This window comes from Danio rerio, chromosome 17, assembly GCF_052040795.2.
Source record: "Danio rerio strain M-AB ecotype USA chromosome 17, GRCz13ab, whole genome shotgun sequence".
Taxonomy (NCBI): domain Eukaryota; kingdom Metazoa; phylum Chordata; class Actinopteri; order Cypriniformes; family Danionidae; genus Danio; species Danio rerio.
The window spans coordinates 34,575,001-34,599,163 of NC_141037.1; positions in this window are offsets into that span (position 1 = coordinate 34,575,001).

A 24,163-nucleotide genomic window follows, 5' to 3' on the forward strand; every position below is an offset into this window, starting at 1 on the left:
AAAACGATCTAATGTGGCAGTAAGATTGTAACTGTACTGTGCATTTACACAGTGGCCATATTAATCTATGTAAACACATCAAAAGCAACATTAAAATTATAGCAGACACCATAAAAAGCTCATTCCCAGCCAATAGACTTTTCCGACAGGGTATTCGAGTGTCCGAATGTTGTGGGACTGCTGTACAGGAGTTATTATAATTGATTATATATTGCGAAATTTAGCGGTTTTTACTGTAGTGTTTTTTTTGGGTTTTTTTTTTTAAAGCATGATGGTAAAACACAAACGCGGCTATGAATATATGAAAACATGAGTTTGTTTGTTGTAAAATTTTGTAATAATGACACTCCTCCAAAAGCCACCACACATATTGCATTTCGGCTTCGAAGGCGCAGGTAATTTATTATATTAATAAAAGGCCCACAGTGACTTCTACTGCAGCAAATTCCATTTTTCTATCGGATATTTGGTGCCAGTGTACCCCTAGTTTTGCGCATTCCCGTGAAGGGGTAAGGGTGTCCCAATTCTCTTTATCTTGAAGGTAAGGGGAAAGGCTAAGGGGTAGAATTGGGATTGGGCCTTAGACTTACTATATGCGCAAAACTGAAATATTGCATAAATATTTGTGAATATATCTTCACTTCATGATACACTGGCACCAAATATCCGATAGAAAATGGAATTTGCTGCAGTAGAACTCACTGTGGGCCTTTTTTTTTAAATATAATAAATTACATGCAATATGTGTGGTGGCTTTTGAAGGTGTGTGATGATAAGGGACATATGCTCAGGAAACTTCTGGGAGGTAACAATACTGAACCACTTTGATGAAAGACTTTGACTATGGAGTTTTAGAATGACCAACACAACACTTCAGTTGTTGTGCAATGTAGTCGATCTGCTAGTTTGCTCATTAATGCCATCCAGTTGTGCCAATTTTTATGATCACATGATATGATGAAACAAAATCACATGATATTTTGATGCACATGCTGGAATAAACTTGTATGCTGGATAAGTTGGCAGTTCATTCTGCTGTAGCAACCTCTGATTAATAAAGGGTCTAAGCTAAAAAGAAAATGAATGAAGAGATGTTTCCATCATAGTTTCTACTACTCAGCTACTTGGTTATCCTACAGCTCATATGATGTTTATGCACATCTTTGTGTATGATATTTCAAAATGTGCATAAAAATAGATGGAAATAAAGCTAGTGTGTAATTGCTAAATAAAAACAATCAGACAAAGTTAAAACTTGATAAACCCCTTTAGACATTTTTTTTCACTTCAAGTAAATTTGCAACTACAAGTCAACCAATTTTACTAGGCCTGTCCTATCAGTCTACTAACACTCTACTTATGATTTAATGGTAGCTAGTTGGCATGTTATTGCAAAGTCTGTGGTTATACAGATAGCCAAAATCCCAAATAACAACACATTGTTAAAACACTTTTACCATCATTTTACAACTCAATTCACTCCATAATGAAACTATATGGCTAATTTTTCACCATTTTAATAATGAAATTAATGAAATTAATAATTCACCATTTGAACTTTGAGGAGAATGATGCCACCTCATTGTACCCATTAAACAAATTCACTTATTGTAAACAGTTAACAGTTAACAAACTACTCACATATTTATGCAAAGCATGTTAATTTTTTTTTCTAATAAGTGTGCTTTAAATTAGTTATTTGTTATGGATGGGTCTGTGGGAGTTTGTGTGTGATTTTGATAGACACCACTCTGGACATTGGGACAACATGTGGGTCATATGTGTATTGACTTCACTTTTTCATTTTTTTTTTAATCCTTACTGTTAACAACATGCCTTGTAGATAAACTTGTTAGTGCTAAACAAATTCAAAGCACATATGTGAGCAGTACATATAAGTACACATGGATACAAAAATGATACTGTTCATGTACTATTCTGGTAGGGATGGAATTATGCACGCTGTACAGTACTATATGTATATGTGGGCTAATGTAAGATGAAGACCATTAAAACTGTTAGCAAAACAAAAAAAACAAAACAATAGAAGATAAATACAGTTGAAACCAGAAGTTTACATACACTCTAAAAAAAGGAACAAAACCATTTAAAAAAAATGTCTGATGGTAAATCATACTAAACTATTTCAGGTCCGTTAGGATTACCTAATGAAGTTACATACATGTTTACATACATTTACCTGGTATTTTTTTAGCTTTGCATTTAACTTGTATAACTTTGCTCAAATGTTTAGGGTATCCTTCCACAAGCTTCTCACAATAGTTTGAAGGTATTTTGGCTCATTCCTCCTGACAGAACTGGTGTAACTGAGTCAGATTTGTATAGGCTGTCTTGTTCACACAAGCTTTTTCAACTCTGCCCTCTAATAGTGAGATCTGGGCTTTGTGATGGCCACTCCAAAACGTTCACTCTGTGTCCTTAAAGCACATTTTAACTAATTTGGCAATACACTTAGGGTCATGGTCCGTTTGGAAGACCCAATTTTGGCCAAGTTTTAGTTTCCTGGCTGATGTCTTTTGATGTTGCTTCAGTATTTCTACATAATGTTCTTTCTTCATAATGCCTTCTATGCTGTGAAGTGGACTTGTCCCTCCTGCAGCAAAACAGCCCCACAACATAATGCAGCCGCCCCCATATTTCACAGTTGGGATGGTGTTCCTAAGCTTGTAAGCTTTCCCCTTTATCCTCCAAATTTAACACTGGTCATTATGGCCAAACAGTTCAATCTTAGTTCCATCAGACCACAGGACATGTCTCCAAAAATTTATTTTTCCCAGTGTAATTTAGCAAATTGTAATCTGCCTTTTTTTTTTGTTGATTCTGGCTTGTTGATTTTCCCATGTAGTCACACAAGGAAGCAGTGTGTTTGAGGTTTTCCTGAAATACTATTCTACAGTTGTGCCTCCAATTAATTCAAATGTTGTCAATTAGTCAATCAGAAACTCCCAAAACCTTGACACCATCATCTCAGCTTTTTCAGAGGCATAATAATCTTATTGGACGTAAACTTGACTTTCAAGAAAAGTTATAACAGTTTCTCAAAAAATATATCTCTCACCATTCTGCTATTAAGCAAAACAGAAACAAATAAGTTGATCTTAGCTTACCCAAAAGATATGTGCCTTTTTATACAGTGTGTAAACTTCTGGTTTCAACTGTAAATTCTTTTTGATCACAATAATCCCAAACTTTTTTTATCCCTATGCATAAGCAGAGAAAAAACATTTACAAATTCCTTAAGGCTAAAATACGTTACACGACATTTGCCCAAATTTTTGCCCTGATTTGTAGTCAACGCTATAGCTGCCAAAAATAAAACTCAATTTTCAGAAAGTTGGCCATCATAGTTGACTAATATATCCGCTTAACCCTTAACCAGGCATCATAACCACCTGGTTGACCTTTTATTCATAAGTTATCTTCATTGTTTTAACTATTTATTGCTATTTATCAGTGCTGTGTCAGTATATTATTCATTGCAAAATAGGGACCAAAAATTAATTTTTAAGGAGTGCCCCTCATGTCCTCATAAAATCAAAAATAATCATATGATTTTGTTAGCTACATTGCTAGTGTTGTGGTGAACAATTCATCCATGTGTGTCATCCTTCTAATCTTTAATTGAAATCTGAAAATGCACTACTTGTTTTTTGTTAAGTTAAATTATCAGATTATGTATATCTTAGGGATTGGGCGTGGCTAACATATTTAACCACGCCCCTCCAACTGTCAGTTTTGACAACAAGCATAAATGCTGAGGAGGAGGTGTCTGTTAGGTTGTAATAACTCTCCCCAAACCCCTTTTCCGATCTTTCTGAATGAAATACCTATTTTACTACATCCAATCAGCTTGCAGTAGTAAAAACAAGGCACGCCCACCTTTTTGCCATACAATATTTGGTTTCTCTAGGAACTACATCACAAAACAAACTAAAATAACTGTTGCAGCTTCCAGTTTATTTGGACTTTAAGAATAACATACAGTGCCCTACTAGTAAAACACACTGTATTGAAGTTGATTCAAACAAACACAGTGATAACTGGTATAAACATTCAACAAATATTCATCGAACTTCCGTGTTCCCACAGACACAGCTAAACTGTAACATGTAACAAAATGCAAATTTGTAGCTTTTTTGTGTTGCTTCCATGATTTGTATATTTATGATTCTTAGATAAGATGACAAACTGGATAGCTTGTTTCCTTTTCTGTATGTAAAATAGGTCTTCGGTTAGTAAAGATGATGGTTTACTGTGTCCATCTTACTGTAGGCAGTAACAGTCTCCTCTGTGTGAATGTTAAGGAGCAGATGCCCACCTGGCCCACAGAGAAGCCTTTTGGACCAGGAGACATCCATATGTTAGAGGAGATGATTCCTGCCGAGGATCACATACTTTACTGCCACAAATCTTACTGCGAAGAGAGGGAGAGAGAGGGAAAAAACACACACTCATTCTGTACTGAATATTCTGCGAATGCACATTTACTGTTAACCAACAACACAACAGTAACAAACAAATGAAAACAAAACAAATAGGAATCATTCAAGCGATGGCAAAGTCATTTCGCTAATAGGCTACAAGATTTAACCAGGACAGAAGGACAGTTGTTTAATCTAGCCGGACATTAATAGGTCACAATTTGTTTTTACAGCACAAAAAGGAGTTGTTTTCCGACAACAGCATTCTTGACATCTTGAAAAAAAATGCTGCGATGAAGAGTTTTTCCCCTGAGGCAAGATTTCAGAGGAGAAATTGCTGTAGTCTTCAAAACACTCCTGTTTGCTCTTGTCTACCATCAGCAATGATCTTTGCTTTGACTTACAATTAAAGACATAATGACAGACTTTATGAAAATAAACATGTAAATAGAGGGACAGAACCTATTTATATCAGCGTGTGGCATCAGCTGAGCAGACAAACCTCAACTGGAAATGTGCTTCTCTCTGTTTTCTTTGTTCTTTCATATTCTGAGCAGCTCATATCACTTGAATCACGCCCTTTTAAACAACACTGCCATAAAACTAGACCCAGTGAGGGGAAATCAGTTCTGAGAACACTTTGAACCCCAAAGAGGATAAAAGATGAAATCATGTAGTCCAAAATTAACTTTTGGCCACATCTTCCAATAACAAAGGTGGATTGGAAAAATCTACATCATAAATATTTCTTAAGGATGGGATGCGTTGACTTGATTTGCAGTTAGGATGTGTGAATGAGTGTCGGCAGATTTTACTGAAAATTGTGTAATGGATTGTCACAAATATTTAACATTTTTGATGTTTTGAGAAGATTTTATAGAACATATTGCTTGTCCTGTGTCTATTAGCACCAAGACTGTTGTGTTTGGAATGACTTGAACATGTGTTAGTGTATGATGCCCAGATTTTCTCTGTAAACATTGACTAAGTTGGCAAGTGTTTTAAAATCTGTTCAGATTTATCTGTTCTGTTCAGAACTAGTGTATTCTAGTCTAGTGGTCCCCAGCCTTTTTATCACAATGGACTGGTCAACGCTTGATTGCTATGCGACTATCAGTCGTTTTCCAGGAGGATGACAATCTGAAAAAACATTGCTGCAACTCTGATACAAGTTTTATTTATGGACAAAATAAAAAAGCACTGCAGTGTTTGTCTAAGATTAAACTATCAAAATGTGTATATTCCATACAAAACATGAAGCTGATTGGTCAGTCATTGTCACCTGACTGGTGCTGCTCTTGTGGCATTCTGAAGATGTTTTGTGCTTCTTTATTCCAGCGTGTCACTCCCAATATGCACATACAAGCCTCGCGCATCCATTGGAAATAATGAACTTGCGCGCGGAAAATTTTCGATATGTGAACAAGGCCACCATCATTTGTGGTCTTCAGCAGTTGATCTTCTTCTTGCACAGACATACAGCCTGGATTCACTTGATTTGTTGACAAATAGGTTGCGGATTCACTCCTTTGCAGTTCATGGGTCCTTCACTAGGCCTTTTCCCCTTCACAAAGAAACTTTGCAAAGATAAGTGTTTCTTACTCATTTTGTTAGCTTGTGGGTTAAATTTTGGCACTCAAGTGACCAAGATGTAACCAAGAGAATATGGTCATTTTTCAAAATAAAAGATTGTTCAGACTTAAAATAAAACAAATAAGACGCAAATAAGGGTCTTTTTAGACCTGCCTTATTTAGTTCGGTTGAATTGCACTTGACTTCATTTTCCTCTTGGTGTGATTCATTTGAGCAGGTGTCAACTTAGCAATTGCTCACTATTGTGCACCAGAAACAGACCAAAAAAGTGTACTGAAACCTCCTTGAAGATGTTTTCTTGGTACAATTTCAAACAAACCCTGGAGCGGTTTGTTTGTGGTGAGAACTTGATCCGAACTAAAGAACAGACCCAACCACAAAAAGTTCTGTGCCTTTTTGGACTAATCCAGCTGCTGTAGTCCGATGCGCTGTCCCATCTTATCGGGTGTGGAGAAAAGATATTTGTTGACAGCGCTTTACCAACAATTTTAAACACAGAAAGAGAGAGGGAAAAACATTACCTGATGGATCGATCGTTGGTAATATTTTTAGAAAATTACCATGTCGCAGCTTAGCTAAACTAATTCATGCCTCCTTCTGAGGTGACTTGCAATGTGGCTTTGCCATCTGCATTGCATTAAAACATTTTCATTGTCATTCTCAAAATGTATACAAACTATATAATGAGCCAGCGCAGTTGTACTTTCATAGTAAAAAGCGCCATTTTTTGTCTGCCGGTTTGTTTACTTGAGGGAGTTCCTTTGGAATTTTTCTGCACGTTGATTCTGACCAGTGGAAAAGCAGTTTAGGAAATATGTTCAATAACATCTAACAAATGAGGGATTTTGTCACATGACTGCATTTTGGTTCTTTTTTACTGGTTCAGACCAAAGCAATCAGTGTTGTGTGAAAATGACCCAAAAATGGCAGAAAATGCTACAATCTATCGTTTGTTGCCCTTGGCCCGGACCAAATGAACCTAACTACAAATGTGAAAGCATCCTAAATGATTTCTTGTGTGGCCCGGTACCAATTCACTGGGGATTGAAGACCACTGTTCTAGTATTTAGCTATTGTAAAGAAAATATGCTAATTCAATAAATTTAAAATTTGTATTAAACAATTATTAATATTAAATTACACAAATATGTTTGCCTATATGAGAAAACTAAAAGAAATATAAAACTTTATATTTATTTTGTTTTATTTACTACCTCAAATAATAAACGGCAACACAAAAAGGCAAACTCATTGGGATTTTGTTCCTCATGTTTGTAAGGTGCACCATTATTTTAATTAATGTGTGATTAAACATGTAAAACATTTTAATTTGGTTACCGCACTTCATATGCACTTCAAGTAAACAATGGTGCAAACATTGTCCGCAAAATCAAAGGGTTTGGAGGGTAACACATTAACCCTGCCCCTACATCGGGATCCCCAGTTTTTCCATATGAATATGAAAGGCTTATGTCTGCTCCATGAGTCTAATTCCCTCTGTCTGTTTGACTGATCCCTAGAGACAAGTTGTTGACCTGTGGTAACATTGTGATACACGGCTACTAAGCCACGTGGCTCCAGCAGTCTTTCCATACACACTGGACGATGAGAGACAGGGAAGGCAGAGAGAGAGAGAGAGAGAGAGAGAGAGAGAGAGAGAGAGAAGAGGTTGGGGATAAAGAGGAAGAGAGTGACATCGTTTTATAAGCAAGTTACCATGAAAAATTTGTTAGCAAAATATTTGCACAGGAGTGCGCTCTGGGCTGGGTAGATAACCTATCTGTGTTTGACTTTAGCTTCCCATGCTCTAAATACTCATCTTCTGCCTGTTTGGCTTATTGATTAGTTTGGCAAGAAACTAGGCCTCTCTAGCAGTGACCAAGGTCAAATGACACACACATTTAACTGACTAATGCTCAAACTTCTGTTCTCTCTCACACACACACGCACACAGGCACGTCCTAACTCATTCACACAAACTACAAGCAGTTGTTATACCATATTAAAAATAGCTATTATTCTCTTATTGTTTTCTTTGACAGAGATTGTGATTTTCAAGTTTAACGTAACCTTTTGTTTCTTTGTGTTATTGCTGAAATACAAAAGAAGCCAACTGAAAGTAAATGATTCAATTGCAAATGTTGTAAATAAATCAGAATTCTAAAGTGTAAATACTGTCACTTGACAGATAGAGGTGGAGGTAAATAAAGGTAGAAAAAGATAAAGGTTGGGGCAGCTTGACTACTGTATTCAGCATTGAACTCCATTCATAAGTTCATTATAACATCTTAAAAATTATACTGCAGTAGTTAATATGATTTAAAGTAGGGGTATCAAAATTAGGCTAATTGTTTCTTCAGTGCACCATGATGCAGACGCGGACAATTCGGTATTGGTTTAGTAGTAATCATAACTGGTTATTACATCCTGACATCATTTATCACTAAATGTATATATATATATTATATAGCTTACCATGGCAAAGGAGCTGAGCGTGAGTAATTAAAACACCCAAACTACTTAAAAACACAGAAACTGCACAATTCACTGTATGTGTGTTTGCTAGAGAGTCTTTCTCTATTATGAAGAAACTGAAAGTAAACTCTATTTTACTCATTCTCTCTCTCACTGTTTGACTTGCTGTCATGAGGTAACTTTTTCTTTCCTCTCGGCTGTTACTGCGATACTGTGAAAACAGACACGAGCATGTCTGCGGAGCAAGTTTTCTTCACCGCATCTTTCATGGATCAGCTGTGATTGGTGCTGCCATTTATCAGGGTCATTTATCGGTGAACAGCACCAGAGCGTCAGAGCCAATCACAGCCCTTTCTGTTGAGCCCATGACCAATCATAGCGGTGTAAAGCCTGGTTTTACTTCTGCGTCGATTGATGCAATGCCATAGCTGTGCATTTATACTTGTGCACGCTGTTTGTGTTGCTCTGCAATAACACTTCTGAAATGCTAGCTGGCAGTAGGTGTTTATGTTACTCTATGTCGAGTTTCTTCGCTGGTGTTTTGTTTTCTCTGAATGCTACCTTAATGTACAAGTGGCTCAGACCACTTCCATCTAGAGCTCCTTCATGGAACTTGATACTTGTAAACACTCACTCCATCGGACTCGGGCAGCTCTCACCTCCCCTCACACTCATCAGTGCTACCAAGCCGACCAATCACAGAGTTTGCGCTACGCGTCATTGCAACATGTAGTTACATTTTTTTTAGAGGTGCGTGTCAGCGTTGCAGTCGGTCATGGCAAGGGTTATGCGACCAATGCGTAGGCTGCTCTGGAGCATTTGTGTGCTCTTGACACAGAAGTTTAAATCAGCCTTAGGAAAGAACTTGCTAGACAAGGCTCAGAAAGCGAGCGGGATCTTTATACTTGTTTATTTTCTATAAATGCTCATGTTGTTCTGTGCATGTACTTGAGTTTTTAAAGGTATAATTCATAGTTTGACCATTTGTATTAAAGGCTAAAAATGTATTACAAATAGTAAATAAATAAAAATATATTATATAAATATAAACATATTATAAAATTTTTATATAAGAATTGCTGTGCTTTGAAGAAAAATATAAAATTGTGTATGGAAAGCATCGTCAATGCACCATGATGCACCAAGATATTGAACTGAACCGAATCGATGGCATAATCCTTATAATTGTAATAGTAACTGAGACGTGTAGACTAGTGTAGAATCACATCTCTAATTTAAAGTAACGTTTTATAGTTATTGTTAAACATTACAGTAAAAATTAGGAAATTACTCATGGCAAATTTAATATACAGTTGAAGTCAGAATTTTTTTTTATTTTTTGATTATGTTTAAAAGAGCAAAGACATTTTCACAGTATGTCAGATATTTTTTTTTTCTTCTGGAAAAAGTATTATTTGTTTTATTTTGGCCTAGTTAAGCCTTTAAATGTCACTTTAAGCTGTATAGAAGTGTCTTGAAAAATATCTAGTAAAATATTATGTACTGTCATCATAACAAAGATAAAATAAATCAGTTTTTAGAAGTGAGTTATTAAAACTATTATGTTTAGAAATGTGTTGAAAAAAATATTTTCTCCGTTAAACAAAAATTGGAGAAAAAATTAAACGGGGGATAATAATTTAGGGGGGCTAATAATTCTGACTTCAACTGTATATGCTTTGGTATATATTCGGCCCACAGCCCTCAATCAAGTTTGCTTTTTGGCCCCTTATGAGAAAAAGTTTGGGCACCCCTCATCTAGAGCGTTAACGTGTTTCTCGCCACTATCAGCTTGATGTCTCCAACTTTGAATCGAATATCTTTCAACCTCTCCCCACCCAATCCGATGGCCTCCCTTTTTCTCAAGCCATGCAGACTAATGCGATGTGCAATTAAAAAAGATCGTTCAAATCTTTCTGCCGGCAGTGGCCTTGTATCATCACACTGTCCCACACACAGACTGCACTGCGCAGGACAAAACAACAAAAGAGGGATAACTTCCGAACTCAAACTTCCTTTAGATCGCTCTAGGGCGGCAGCAGAGGGAAGTTAGAGTTGTCGTTTTGCCATCCCTCACACATTTAGCTGGCTATTCTTTAATTAGGTCCTGGTAGAGAATGCGGGCAGAAGGCACTCATTCCTCCCCCTGATCAATGGTATTGAAATCTGAAGGTTATTTCGGGGGCGTCAGGCCTCAGATTGTCGATGTCATTCCCATCACATGTGCATTGCCCCTAAGCCTTGTTCTGGACTGGAAGCGTTAGCGGGCAACATTGCGGAAAAAAAAAGGTCCTTAATTCTAAGCACTTTGATTAACCTCTGCCAGCAAGGACTTGTCCGAACTGACTTGACGTACCCATGTGATGCCCTATTATTAGCCCGTATTGAGCCACAGCGCACTCCCAACCCCACAACCGGCACTCCCTCCCATCAACCACCCCCCAACCTCTAAGTTTGTCCTTATGTAGATGTATACATATCTGCCTACTTGCAGTAGGGGAGCGGGCACATGACCTCCCATTGTGAGGAATACTTGGCACGTGGCCCCGCTCCTCAGTTAGAAGCATTGTTCTGTTGCAGAGGAGAGTGACACTGCTGGAGAAGATACTCACTGACATTTTCGACTTTTTAACCACCATCAGCCCATTAATCAATGGCCGCATCTGTTTCGGAGGGAACGGAGCAAGGGAGAAAGATAGAGGGCGAGAGAAAGAAAGAGAAACAGGGAGAGTGAGAAAGAGAGAGATGCCCGTGTAAATACACTAGCGCTAATCCGGCCAGACAAACGCGTGGAGGAGCCGAGAGAGAGAGAGGGTTTGACTTTGACTTGCGCTGAGAGGGGGCTTGTGTCAGTTCCACCTTTGCTTTATCTCATCAGCTCAGTATTAGCACATTGCATTTGCCACTCAAGTGTTTAGCATATATGTAAATTTTATAGCCCTCGACATGTTTGTCCCTGCTGACAGCCATGAAAATGTTTGCCCATGAGTTTGTGTGTGTATGTGTGTGTTGGACATTTAGAGGAAGTGTATCTGAATGATGCTCTGCAAGGTGTGAATGTGCATGTGCGTGTGTGTGTGTGTGTGTCCGCTCTTGGGTGTTAGTTTCCGTATGCGCACTGATGATAAGCGAATGAGAGCTCCCTACAATAGAACACTTGAGTATCCGAAGAAAAGGGAATTGTGTCGGACACAAGATGGCGTGAACAAAAATCTGAAGACACCTTCTTTTGCTTTGAAAAGAATCTGCATTCATTCAAAGGCTTCTTTCTTCTTTGGGCACAATGGGTTTGAAATTTCCTGAGCAAGTAGGCCTCTTCTTTACCCTTCAGTTGTCGAAGCAGGAGTGTTTTGTAGGTGCGAGACATGGGTGACCTTTCTTTGATAGTCGCTGTGATATACGATGGGCCTAAAAGAATAGTCTGTCCCGTGCTTTGCATTCAGCTGGCATGAGGGCTTTTTTTCCTCCTGCAAAAGCCACCTCATAATGTTTTCTAATTCTGTTCTATTTTAAGAGCATTACAGCATTCTATTTTAACAGCGTCTGAGGATCGCAATACACATTCTCTATGTTAATGACCTTCACTGAAGGGCCATAGAAAACAACATTCTTCTGAAACTTATGTTCATTGGTCATAACAAACCTTCAAAGATGCTGTATAATTGTTTTGTAAATATACATAATGCAACTTAAAGATGCAAGCGTTCATATGAATGAATAACATTTTCAAAGAAAGACTGTAAAATATTGTCTTGTTAATCAATAATAGCATCTCTCCACTAACCAAAACACCAGTTTAGAATTTTAAAAAGTTCAAATAGTTTAAGAAAGTGAATTGAAATTAAATTATAATTAAATAGTTGTTATGATCACCAGCGATCTAAACTTCATAGATCACTGGAGAACATTCACATTAACACGGACTACAATCCTTACTCATATGAACTACAAGTTCTGTCACGCAACACACACACCTGCTCCAAGTCTCCATTGATTACACTCACACAGCTGAAGCTGTTCATGGACTGATTACACTCACATATATACAGCTCCCTCTGACACTCTCATTGCTGAGTCTTGTGTAAACTGTACTTTGAGCATTATGACGTGTTTTCCTTGCCTTGCTTTCCGTGTTTATACCTTGCTTTGTTTTGTTTGTTTTATGTTGTCTGCTGCCTGCCGTTTTGAGCATCCGCCCGTTTTGACTACGACTCTGGATTTCCTGTGTACATCTGTTTTCCCATGTATTGACCATTGCTTGCCTGATCATCTTGGTATAATAAGTTCATATTTTTGCCATTTATGCTATATTTCAAAGGAGATATAAATAGAGAATAACCACATATGTTGGGCATGATCCTTATGTAACGAAGAGGGCCGAGTTTTCTACTGAACTAAAATATATTTGCCTGTGATCAAAGCAGTAGATACTGTATAAGCTGTTATGTTACATGGAAAAATACTAGTGTTTGGAAGCATAGTATAGATCAGGGGTGGCCAACCCTGTTCCTGGAGAGCCACCTTCCTGCAGATTTCAGTTGCAACCCATATCAAACACACCTGCCTGTAATTATCACATGGTGTTCAGGTCCTAATTAATTGGTTCAGGTGTATTTGATATGGGTACCAACTGAAATCTGCAGGAAGGTAGATCTCCAGGAACAGGATTGGCCACCCCTGCTATCGATAATTACTTAATTTTAACTGTCGTAGTAATTATATTGATGCTGTGGTACAACACTGTGGTAATCAATTGTTCAATAGGTTCAGTTTTCAATGCTAATTTACACCATCACAATGCACCACATTTTACACTAACATTACAGTATTTATTACAGTTTATCATTTTACTATGCTACAGCATTCGGTAGCATTTATTAACAAAGATTTTTACACATTACACACTTTACTATGTGGTTCAAAACATGTTTATTATAAATTGCTATTGTTTTTCCTCCATGCGGATATCTTCCAGACATCTCGAAATAACAGACTAAACTAAAGCATACAAAAGCCTGGACGCATAGTCTATATTATTATTTTATAATTTTGTAAGGGGGAAAAAGTGCTTCACAACAATAACTGTCTAGTATTGTCACAAGGGTTGCATTTCTTTTGTGTTTTGTTGATGAACTACCATCAACAAACATTCACCTCTGCTGCGTATCTTGATGTTCACATTACGGTTGTTTATTCTGCCGAAATGCCAGTAAAGACTTGGATTATTGCAGAACAAGAAAGAGATTTTATTGCAGCAATTACATGGCAGGGTACGTTATTTAAATTCTCCTGGATTTTGTATAAGGATGTGTTTTTATAACACATTAACATATTTATATAGCTAGACCTGTAAATAATTTTTATTGGTGCCGTCAAACGAATTATCGTGTTCAAAAGGTTTATACACATGGATGTATTGAAAAAATGTTTATTACATGCCACATTTTCTTCCGTTTTCAACCATTTTTTTTTACTTTCTCCTCTCTATGAGCAAAAACTTTTGGAAGTCTATAAATGCTTTTTGGCATTTATCATTTTGGCCGATTTAAACATTCATTCATTAATTTTCTTTTCGGCCTTAATCTGGGGTTTTACTTTTACAGCATGTGTTTTACACAGCAGATGCCCTTCCAACTGCAACCCATCAGTTGAAAACAACCATACACACTCATTCACACACACACACTCTACGGACAATTTTAGCTAACCCAATTCACCTGTACCGCATGTCTTTGGGCCCACGCGAACACAGGGGCCGAGGCTCGATCTATCGACCTTTTTGCTGTGAGGTGACATCACTACCTGCATCACCCCAGTTATAAACAACACAAAACAAAAACATTTTGATATTTTGTAACCGGTTCCAAAGTAGAAGAATCGATCCTGCCCTCATCTGAATTTCACGCATCATCAATGATAACAATCTATTGGGAGTAATTCATATTTGTTATTTTGGGCATACTTACACCCCACCACAGTAGTTATCAGTCATATCACTCAGTGTGTTTTGTTTTTTGACTGCTATACAGATTAATTATTAATCAACATTCTAGAGAGCGATGTATTGTGTCCAGCAATTGTGATTCTGTGTAAATATATTTGACTTGAATGACAAGAGCAGGAATTTACTAAGAAACATTCTGGGAAATAAGGTCTGTCTGTTTGTCTTTCCATCCATTCATGTTCACCAGTGTTAGTGTTTTTCTATCTTTTCTTTAAGTGAGCCTTTTAGTCATTTCATGTTTCTAGATAAAAAGAAAATGTAAGCGATGAATGACATGAGATCACTTTGTGGTTCTAGTATGGTGGAAATAGTCACATCAAGGTCTCTGGAGATGGACTTACAGCCTTGAGATTGTCCATGCTTGACTGTCCTCTTAAGCTTTCCAATATAACAGTAGCACATACAATGTCACACAAAGAAACAAGGCCTTTTCTATATTCAGATTAATTATATTTTTGTATAGGCAATTGATTTCTTGAATACTTTTAAGCACACTAAATACAATTCTATACTGATTAACTTTTAATTTGAACCATGCTCCCCCTTAAAACTTATTTTGCTCAAGGGTAGTGCACTAAAAGCGACCATTTATCTGAGCAAAATAAGAAGTTAATATGAAGTACAGTATCTTTAATTCCATTTATAAACACATTTCCACTGATTCAGTTTTGTACAGTACATTACGGTTCGGTATGAGTCACCTTTATAAGGCTTGCATTTTCACTACTAACGGTACCCTTTTGGTTGGCATGGTATAGCAGAAAGTTGCGTCACAACCTAAATCTAACCAAATATTAACATCTTATGATGTTGTGTTCCTGCTGGGCAATAACTAGATGCACTACAGAATGTTATGTTTGCACACACAAGCACAAATTACATGTAAACCCATCAGCTTTTAACAGCAAAATACTCACAACTCACCACTCTTGAGTACTTTTGAAAGGTCTTTTTACTCATACTCTGAGAAATATATACAGCAGAAACTTTTACTTTACATACACTACATTTTTAGGCAAGTAATAGTACTTTTACTTGAGTATGATTTTTTCAGTACTCTTTCCACCACTGCTGAAATGTTACTAATAAAAGAACAAATAAACATAAAAACATACATTTAGGCCTTATTTGTGTTTAAATACAATAAGTTACATAAACTATCAGCTAGCCTAGAAACCTCTCAATGGTATCATTATTCTTTACCAGCACCTGTAACCTCTTGGTAAAAAGTAATTCCATCATTCTAAGTTCATACAATAGTCCAAAATCTGACAATAATAAGTACAAATCACAATTTATTCGAATACGTTTTAGATTGCTGAAAGAATCAATTCCTTATTTGTTTTTTGTTTTTTTGTTGTTGTTTTTTTTTGCAATTCACCATCATGTTTGTTTGTTTCTAAATTAATATAAAAAAAGCACTTTATATCATGTATTTTATTGTGAACTCAAGTTCATTAGTTCAAATATTAACTAGCGGCAAGTTTTTAGATGCAGTTTTAAACTACAAGAGGACATACTGCAAATTCTGTTCTTGCTTCTTGGCATGTAGCTGTTTGTCACAAGAAGACAGCAAGCTTTGTTTGAGCTTGTCTGCTCATTGCTGCGTGCCATCACTGTATTATAACAGTGTCATGTCTCTGCTGTGCATTTAAAAGTGGCGCTTTCTGTGTTGTCACTCACTTGGCTTGTTGCATGCGCTGGTGGCGATTCTCTGTAAACCTACAGCATTCAGCTGTGAGTCTAGCTCTATCCTTTTGGTACCATTCTGTTGTGTTATGGCCTATTTCCACTCACTGGTACAGTACGGTACTATACGGGTCGGTATGGACCCACATTTATTAGCCTTGAGTTTCCACTACCAAAAAGGTACCAATGGTTTAAGTTAAGTTTTATTCGAAAATCACTCAAAAGTAGGAAATCTCACTCAAAGTAAAGCTGTACAGGTCGTTCACATATCCCATGAAAATCCCATGAAAACCACTTCTCACAAAGCAGATGCTTTAAACACATACAGTAAATACTTGTGTATAAAGGTTCATTACTAACTTTTCTATAAACATTATTTGATTATAACGAAATAGCCTACTGCAGTGTCTGCAATTATAAATTTAAATTACAAACGCAGCATATATAAACACATAAAGACCCTTACAGTCTCCAATATGCTACCAATTACAGAAAAACTACACGCAGCATACATTTAGGCCTCATTTGGTTCAAAAACAACACACAACATATAGCCTACAGTCAGTGCAAACCTCTCATCTGTATCTTTAATCTTCATCAGCACATATAGCCTCTGTTAGAGAGTAATTCCATCACTCAGATATAATAACAGTCCAAAAGGTGATGATAATAGTTAAACATGGCAGTTTGTTCATGTTTTAGGTTGCTGAATGAATCATTTTCTCTTTTGGTTTTTCTTGCGTCATTCTCGCGTTTGTGCGTTTCTGAAAGGATCAGATGTCAGAAGCTCTTCAATAATCTCGCACACGCTATCATCATCATCAGCTCGAATTTCAAATATCGACACACATTCAAGTGATTGCAAGGTCTCTGGATGAAGCGAAACAGCTCTCAATTTTAGATGGCCTCGTAAAACAAAAACAGGACATGGCAAATTTTGTTCTTCATAGATCTGTGGCTGTTCATCAAGACAACTACAAGGTTTGTTTAGACTCGGGTCGACCATGGCTCGTTATTTTATGTATATATTAACACGATGTAATGTATCAGCTGTGTATTTAAAAATGGCGGTTCCTTTGTTTTCATTCACCTGCTTGTATACGTGCTGGTGGCGTTTTTATGTAAACCAATAGCGTTCAGTTGCACATCTAGCTCTGCCTTATGGTACCCTTTTGTCTATTATTTGTTCTATGCTAGAAATGGCAGAACTTGCAACCATAGTTGGTTGATGCTTTTGGCAAATACACCTCTGGAGTAATCAAACACAATATTTTGATTGCTTTTACAAGGGAGTCAGCCTAAAAATATAATATATTTGATCATTACAAAAATGTAAATAATTTTAATTATAAAAATGTAAATTACTTTTAAATGAATTTAAAAAATCTAAATAAATCACTGTATTGAGACCAGTTTTTTGAGGTTCTCTGGTGGGGGTTGAGCTGGAAGTGTAGACAGAAATTTGCAAGCATTGGTTCCTAATGCATCATTGCTAATTGCTTAAACCAATCAGTGCCAAATATTTTCAATGTAATCAGGCTGAAGCACTCTGATTCAACACAGCCTCATCAGGCACAGTTATCTGAATTTCAGAATATAAAATCAGATGTTCTTACTTCATCCATTCTTTTGGAGGTTTAGAGTACCATGATCTAGTGAGATGAGGACGAACAGAAGGAGTGATTACTAGAGATCACAGGCCGAGTGTAGAAGAAGGATTACGGCTCAAAGAGCAGTTTACACTCTTCTGCTCTCAACTCAATTTCTCAAGGCGCCGCTTGCTAACGATTGGAGTAACACTCAAGGCCACGCGCTGGCAGTCACACTATCCAAACATACACACACAGACACGCGCATACACACGCCACATTTATTAATAGCCGAAACAGCTGCGGATCCTCTGGCTCACACCCGAGGAGAGGAATTCCCAGCATTCACTGGACAGAAGTGTGTTAATCTGCGATTCTTCACCATAGACAGAAGACAGATGGATTCCTTCACTCTTTCACTTTTCTCTGCGCGTGCAAGGGGATCAGCTAGCGAGAGGCGCGGGTATCCACTGCTAATTAAAGGTGGTGGGTGGGAATTGGAGGGATCGCTGGACAGATGGACTGCCTTCACCAAGGAGCCAGGGATCTTTGAACCCAGACTACGGAGCATATTTAATTAAAGCTCTCCAATTTTCCCAATGGCATGAAGATTTTTATATGAACACTGACCTTGCTCTTTCTCAAGTTTCATTATGAGCTCAGAGGTGTTGACTTCTCTGAATTTGACATTAGGAATATTGAAAAGGTTTTCTGTGAAAATACAACATGCAAAAAGACAGACCTGCTTGTGGTGTATGGATGGAATAATCTTCTGACCCTGGGTTAAACCTTGGGTTAAGGCCCCTTTTAACCTGGGGAAATCCTTGGGTTATGACCATTATTAATCCTGGTTTACTCACACCTTGAAAGCAGGTTAGCATCACTGAAGCATTAAAAGGTAGTACCTTATTGCAGCGGGGAAAATGAGTATTGAATATGTCCTGTTTTTTCCCCTGGGATTGATATTTCAAAAGAAGCTGTTGACATGGAATTAAACCAGATTTTAGTAAAAACCCAAACAATACAAATATTAAAAAAAACGGAACTACGGTAATGTATTTAATACTTTATACAAAGCCTTTTTATATAAAGTATTAAAAACATTTCAGTTTTTTTATTTTTTTGTGGTAATGGCAGCTTAAAGACATCTGTCATATGGAGAATGAAGTCACATGAATTGTTCAGGTGTGTTTTTTTCACAGACAAACAGAAAAACTTTGATGGTTCTGTGGGTCTCATCTATCAAATATGATCTTTTAATTTGTATTTTATATTGGATTCAAGTCAGGTGATTGTCTGGGCCATTCTACAGCTTCATTTTCTTTCTCTGAAAGCTTTTGAGAGTTTCCTTGGTTGCGTTTTGGATCATGGTCTTCCTGAAATGCCACCATGGTTTCATCTTTATCATCCTGGTAATGTAGATGTTGGACTAAGGCAGCTATGATTAATTTACAATGAGGGAGGGCAAAGGATTGCTGAAAAACTACAAAGGGATTTCAGCTGCTGTCTGGGCTTTAACTGATTTTCTACACACCCCTTTCTTCAAGTGTTTAATAGTTTGTCCCTGCATCATTTCATTTTATTACGCATAACTTTATTTGTAAACTTTGCAAGATTTGTTTACTTGTTACTAAAATCTGGGGAAAATTTCAAGTCACCAGCACCTTCAGAAATATGTTTTCTAGGAAAATGGAGATGTGTTCAATATTATCTTTCCAACTGTATAAACAGTATGATGGTCTTTTGGTCTTTTTTAAAACAAGCCAAGGGTTATTTTCTCTCTCTCAGTATATATATATATATATATATATATATATATATATATATATATATATATATATATATATATATATATATATATATATATATATATATATTGAAGATATATATGAATTGAAGATCATAAAATTATACAAATACATTATCCCAGATAATGTATATACATTACCCGGTGTTTGCAAACAGAAAAAAAAAATTATGGTATGATAATATAAATGGGGGAAACATCAAATATTTAAATTGAACAATGCAGTAAAATTGTTGTTAAAACTTATTTGTTGTTTAAAAACTGAATTGTTGCTTATGAAATATTAATTTCATATGTATTCTTTATAAGCCAGGCTCATTCTAAAAATATACCTTTATAAACATTTCTAGAGAGTGCCAAATACGTTCCAGGAGCTATTTTATTTTATTTTTTTCAGCTTTTGTTTTCGCAAATCTACCAGAGGCTATGTGTACGCTTTTTCAGATCTCAAATTTCTCTGGCGAGTGCCCTTCGTGCCAGCTGATCTTGTGTAAATCCACCAGAGGCCTCTGTCAACTGACTGTTTGACTGACTGTCTGACCGATCGACTGACCCACCCTCCTTTTTCCCTAAACCCAACTAATAGCATTTTCAGTAGGACAGATTGACCCGCTCATCCACTTCCCTAAACCCAACCGACAGTTTTAAAAAGCAATACAGAAAAAGAAAAGCCCTTGTCTGATTTTTACCACAGTTTACTACTTTCTCACCCTGTTAATTACTTTTTAATTTAAAAAATTAAAAATTTTTTTGGATTCTGTTTTTGTTATACTTGCTTTCTGGAACCGTTCTTCATCGGTCTCGAACCCCGTAGTTGTGTTCAACTCCTCTCTGTGTATCAAGTCTACCGACAAACATGCCGAGCTAACTCGACAAACTGGTAACAACGGGAAATCCATCCATATGGAAGTAAGGGGTCAGCACAAAAAAGAACAGCGTCATACCGTCCCTGTAGCATTCATTTTAAAAACTAAATGCAGCCATACGTGCTTCTGGTTACATAATTCTCATCCTCCAGAAATGTAAATAGGGCTCCGTTTTCAGAATGAGCTTATGTTGATTCTTTTTCAACATATAAACCTAAAAAGACAAAATATTCAATCCAACCTTATGACAATTTGTCAATTTTAGTTGTGAAATTTTAGAATTTAGTTTCTAATTAATTTTTATTTGTATATTTATTTCATTACAATTGGCTAATCCACCTATGAGGGGTTGGGTTAGGGGACAATCCTCTTTTTAAAAACCTTACATTTTCATACCTGTGAAATTGTATGAATTCATTTATATGAAAATAGTTACATTTCCTTGTGAGAATGGGCTGAAATTTATTTAAAAGAGTGCTCATTCCACCTGTCCTAACTGGTGTTTGGTTGCGCAGTACATATAGTAGCAGCGACAGCAAACCCGCTAAACCTGTTTCAAACGAATCCTTTTGTTTACAGCATCTCAGCTGAAGACTAAATTTATCTAAGTGGCACTATATCCACTGTTTTTTCCTATATGCACTGGAAAAGAAGTGAAAGTTTTATGTCATGGAGTAAGAGCTTTTCAGACTAACCCCCATTTACTTGCGCCCACTCTATTAGAGGTGTAGAGAGGGTAAAGAAAAGCAGAATGCAGGGGTTGACATCCAACCTCTAGATACCAGGCTAATCCATCTATTCCAACCCCATTCTCTCCCTGAATTATCACCTTTTGACATCATTTTTTAAAATCTGCTGTCAAAAGAACGGTGGATGTACAATAACAGGAGGATGAGGAGTAGAAGAAGAAGAAAGACAGAGGGGGTGAGCGTGGGTGGGGGGATCTCCTCTTAAGTCCTCAGCCTCAGTTGTGATTAATGACCCAATGCACCTCAAAGTTCATAAACTTCCCAACCCGCTGATAGTTTATACAAGCTAAATGATTTATTTCCAGCGCATGCCAGACTGCTCATTCCATGTGACGGATATTTCCAGAGTCCTTGCTTGAGGTTGCATCTTGGCATGAGATAGCAAGCCTTATGAGAGTTATATAGTAATAGAAAACCCCCAATGCATCTCTTGGGAGAACTTGTTGGAAGTCTGCTCAGATTTCAGCTGATGTATGTGACAACACCATAGAATAAGCTTGTCATCCTCCACTAAAGATATCACCATGTTACAGTTACGTGATAGACATAGTAGATGTAAAATAAAAGTATCCTATGACTAGCTATTAACTTTAGGTTGGGTGTCTCCCAACTATCGGAGCTATCTTCAGACTTGGAAATGTCCTATCAGGCTTTGCATACCTCACAGATACCTTTCACTCTGACTGCCTCTCTTCTATTTAACGACCGTTGCAGGAATCTGGCCGCTTCCCCGCTAAATATCTCCAATAGCTCCTCTCCACGCTGGAACCTGCATCTGAGGGATCTCTCGAACACCTGTCACCCCAAACAGCAGCATTTTCTGAGAGCGTTCTCCATCACTGTCACCCTCCCATCACCTGCCTACTTTACCTTATCCCCCTCTCCTTTCATTCATCAACATTTTAGGTGCCGCCTTTGACAAGGTCACATCTATTGCTTGGATCATACATCATATTTATACTAGGGTGCTGACAAACCCTGTGATATTGGACGGCGCTTATTTGTCTATTTACATTCTGAGGTTGTACCTGCTCTAAGGAACATTGTTCAAAGGAAAGCGCAGATGTGTGAGGTGATTTTAAGGCAGAGTTTTACAGAGCTGAATGACTCTTGAAGGAAAAGGTTAACTGCTTGGTCAGACGGAGCTGTGCTTTGACAAAGTCTTTGACAGGCTATTTGTGTTTGGAAGCAGACTGACCTTCAGTACTTTAAGGTACAATTATCCAGCTATTTGGATTCAAGTTTTCTTTGAACACTAAGCCATGGAATCATTCTGTAGGCTGGTACTCTGCTCTGGAGTCATAGGTCAAGCTTTAGGGATAGAGTTATATGGGTCCCAAATCACATACTATTTTGTAGTACTGTATGTATGCTAAGTACATCTGAATTTATAGTGTTCAGAAAACAGGATAGAATAAATTAAAACAAAACAAAAAATGGCTAGAAAAAAAATCAGGCAAGTGCTCACTGCATTGCTTTTTAAAACTGTCGTTGGGTTTAGGGAAGAGGGTGTACGGGTCAATCAGGGTTTTTGAAAACACTATTGGTTGGGCAGTCATTCAGCCAGTCAAAATCAGTCAAGAGCGGCCTCTAGTGTATTTACGTGAGAACAGCAGGCAAGAATGGCACTCGCGAGTAAAATTTGAGATCTGAAAAAACGTACATGTTGTTCTCTTGTGGATTCGCAAAGAACAAAAACTACAAAAAAATGTACAGAAATGTACAGTGTAATGCGGTACATTTTCAGACTGACCCTGGGTTGTGTGTATGTGTGCCCTGGTTCTCCTCCCCTTGTGGTCTCTACTACATTGTTATGTGTAAAAAAAATATATTAACAATACTTACTTATTTACTCTAAGGGACATTTAGATCAAAGTTAATATTGCTCATTGTCCAATGCTCAATCTCCAATCTGAAGGACCAGGACATACACACATAGACTACGTACAATTTAACTTTCCCAATTCACCTAAAGCACATGTCTTTGGACTGTGGAGGAAACTGGAGCACCTGGAGGAAACCCACATGAATACAGGGAGAACATGCAAACTCCACACAGACATTCCAACTGACCCACCTGGGGCTCAAACCAGCTACTTTCTTCCTCTGTGGTGACAGTCCTACCCACTGCGCTACCGTGTCACCAGTATAAACAATAATAATCATAAAATTGACAATATAATTTCCAGAGTCTATTTATGAACTGGTTTTCCCATAGAGAGCAAATGATTGGCTCGTTGTACTCTCAGACCTCTGACATAAAAAAGAATAGAAAAAGGAAATCATAACTAGGACAAAGGCTCATGCTATCAGCAGGAAGCGATTCATACCAAGCCAATTATTTTAAGTGGAGACTTCATTAAGACATTAATTAAAGAGTGCCCTGATATGTCATGTTAGCTATTGAATGTTTTGTTAGAATTGAACATTTTGCAGAATTATATTGTACAACTGAATTATTCCAGGTTGTGCACAGTGATATACTGTACAGGTATAGGCGAGACACTCTTCGGGAAAAGAACTGCAAGTGGGCATGAGTTCAGTACTCAGAAACACTTCAGGCACAATCACAATAGAATGCCGTTTTATTTTATGTACAATATTTGCTAATATATATTTACAATATTTTAATGTAATGTTAAATGCATACATTTAAAATATATTAATGTATACAAATATTATATCCAACTTTATAAATTCTTATTTGTTTTCATTTTGTTCGTTTATCATAAAGAAGACTTTTTCAACACATTTCTAAACACATTTCTAAACATAGTAGTTTTAATAACTCATTTTTAATAACTGATTTATTTTGCCGTAATGACAGTAAATAATATTTGACTAGATACTTTTTAAGACACTTCTATACATCTTAAAGTGGCATTTAAATGCTTACCTAGGTTAACTGGGCAGGTTAGGGTAATTAGGCAAGTTATTGTATAACGATGG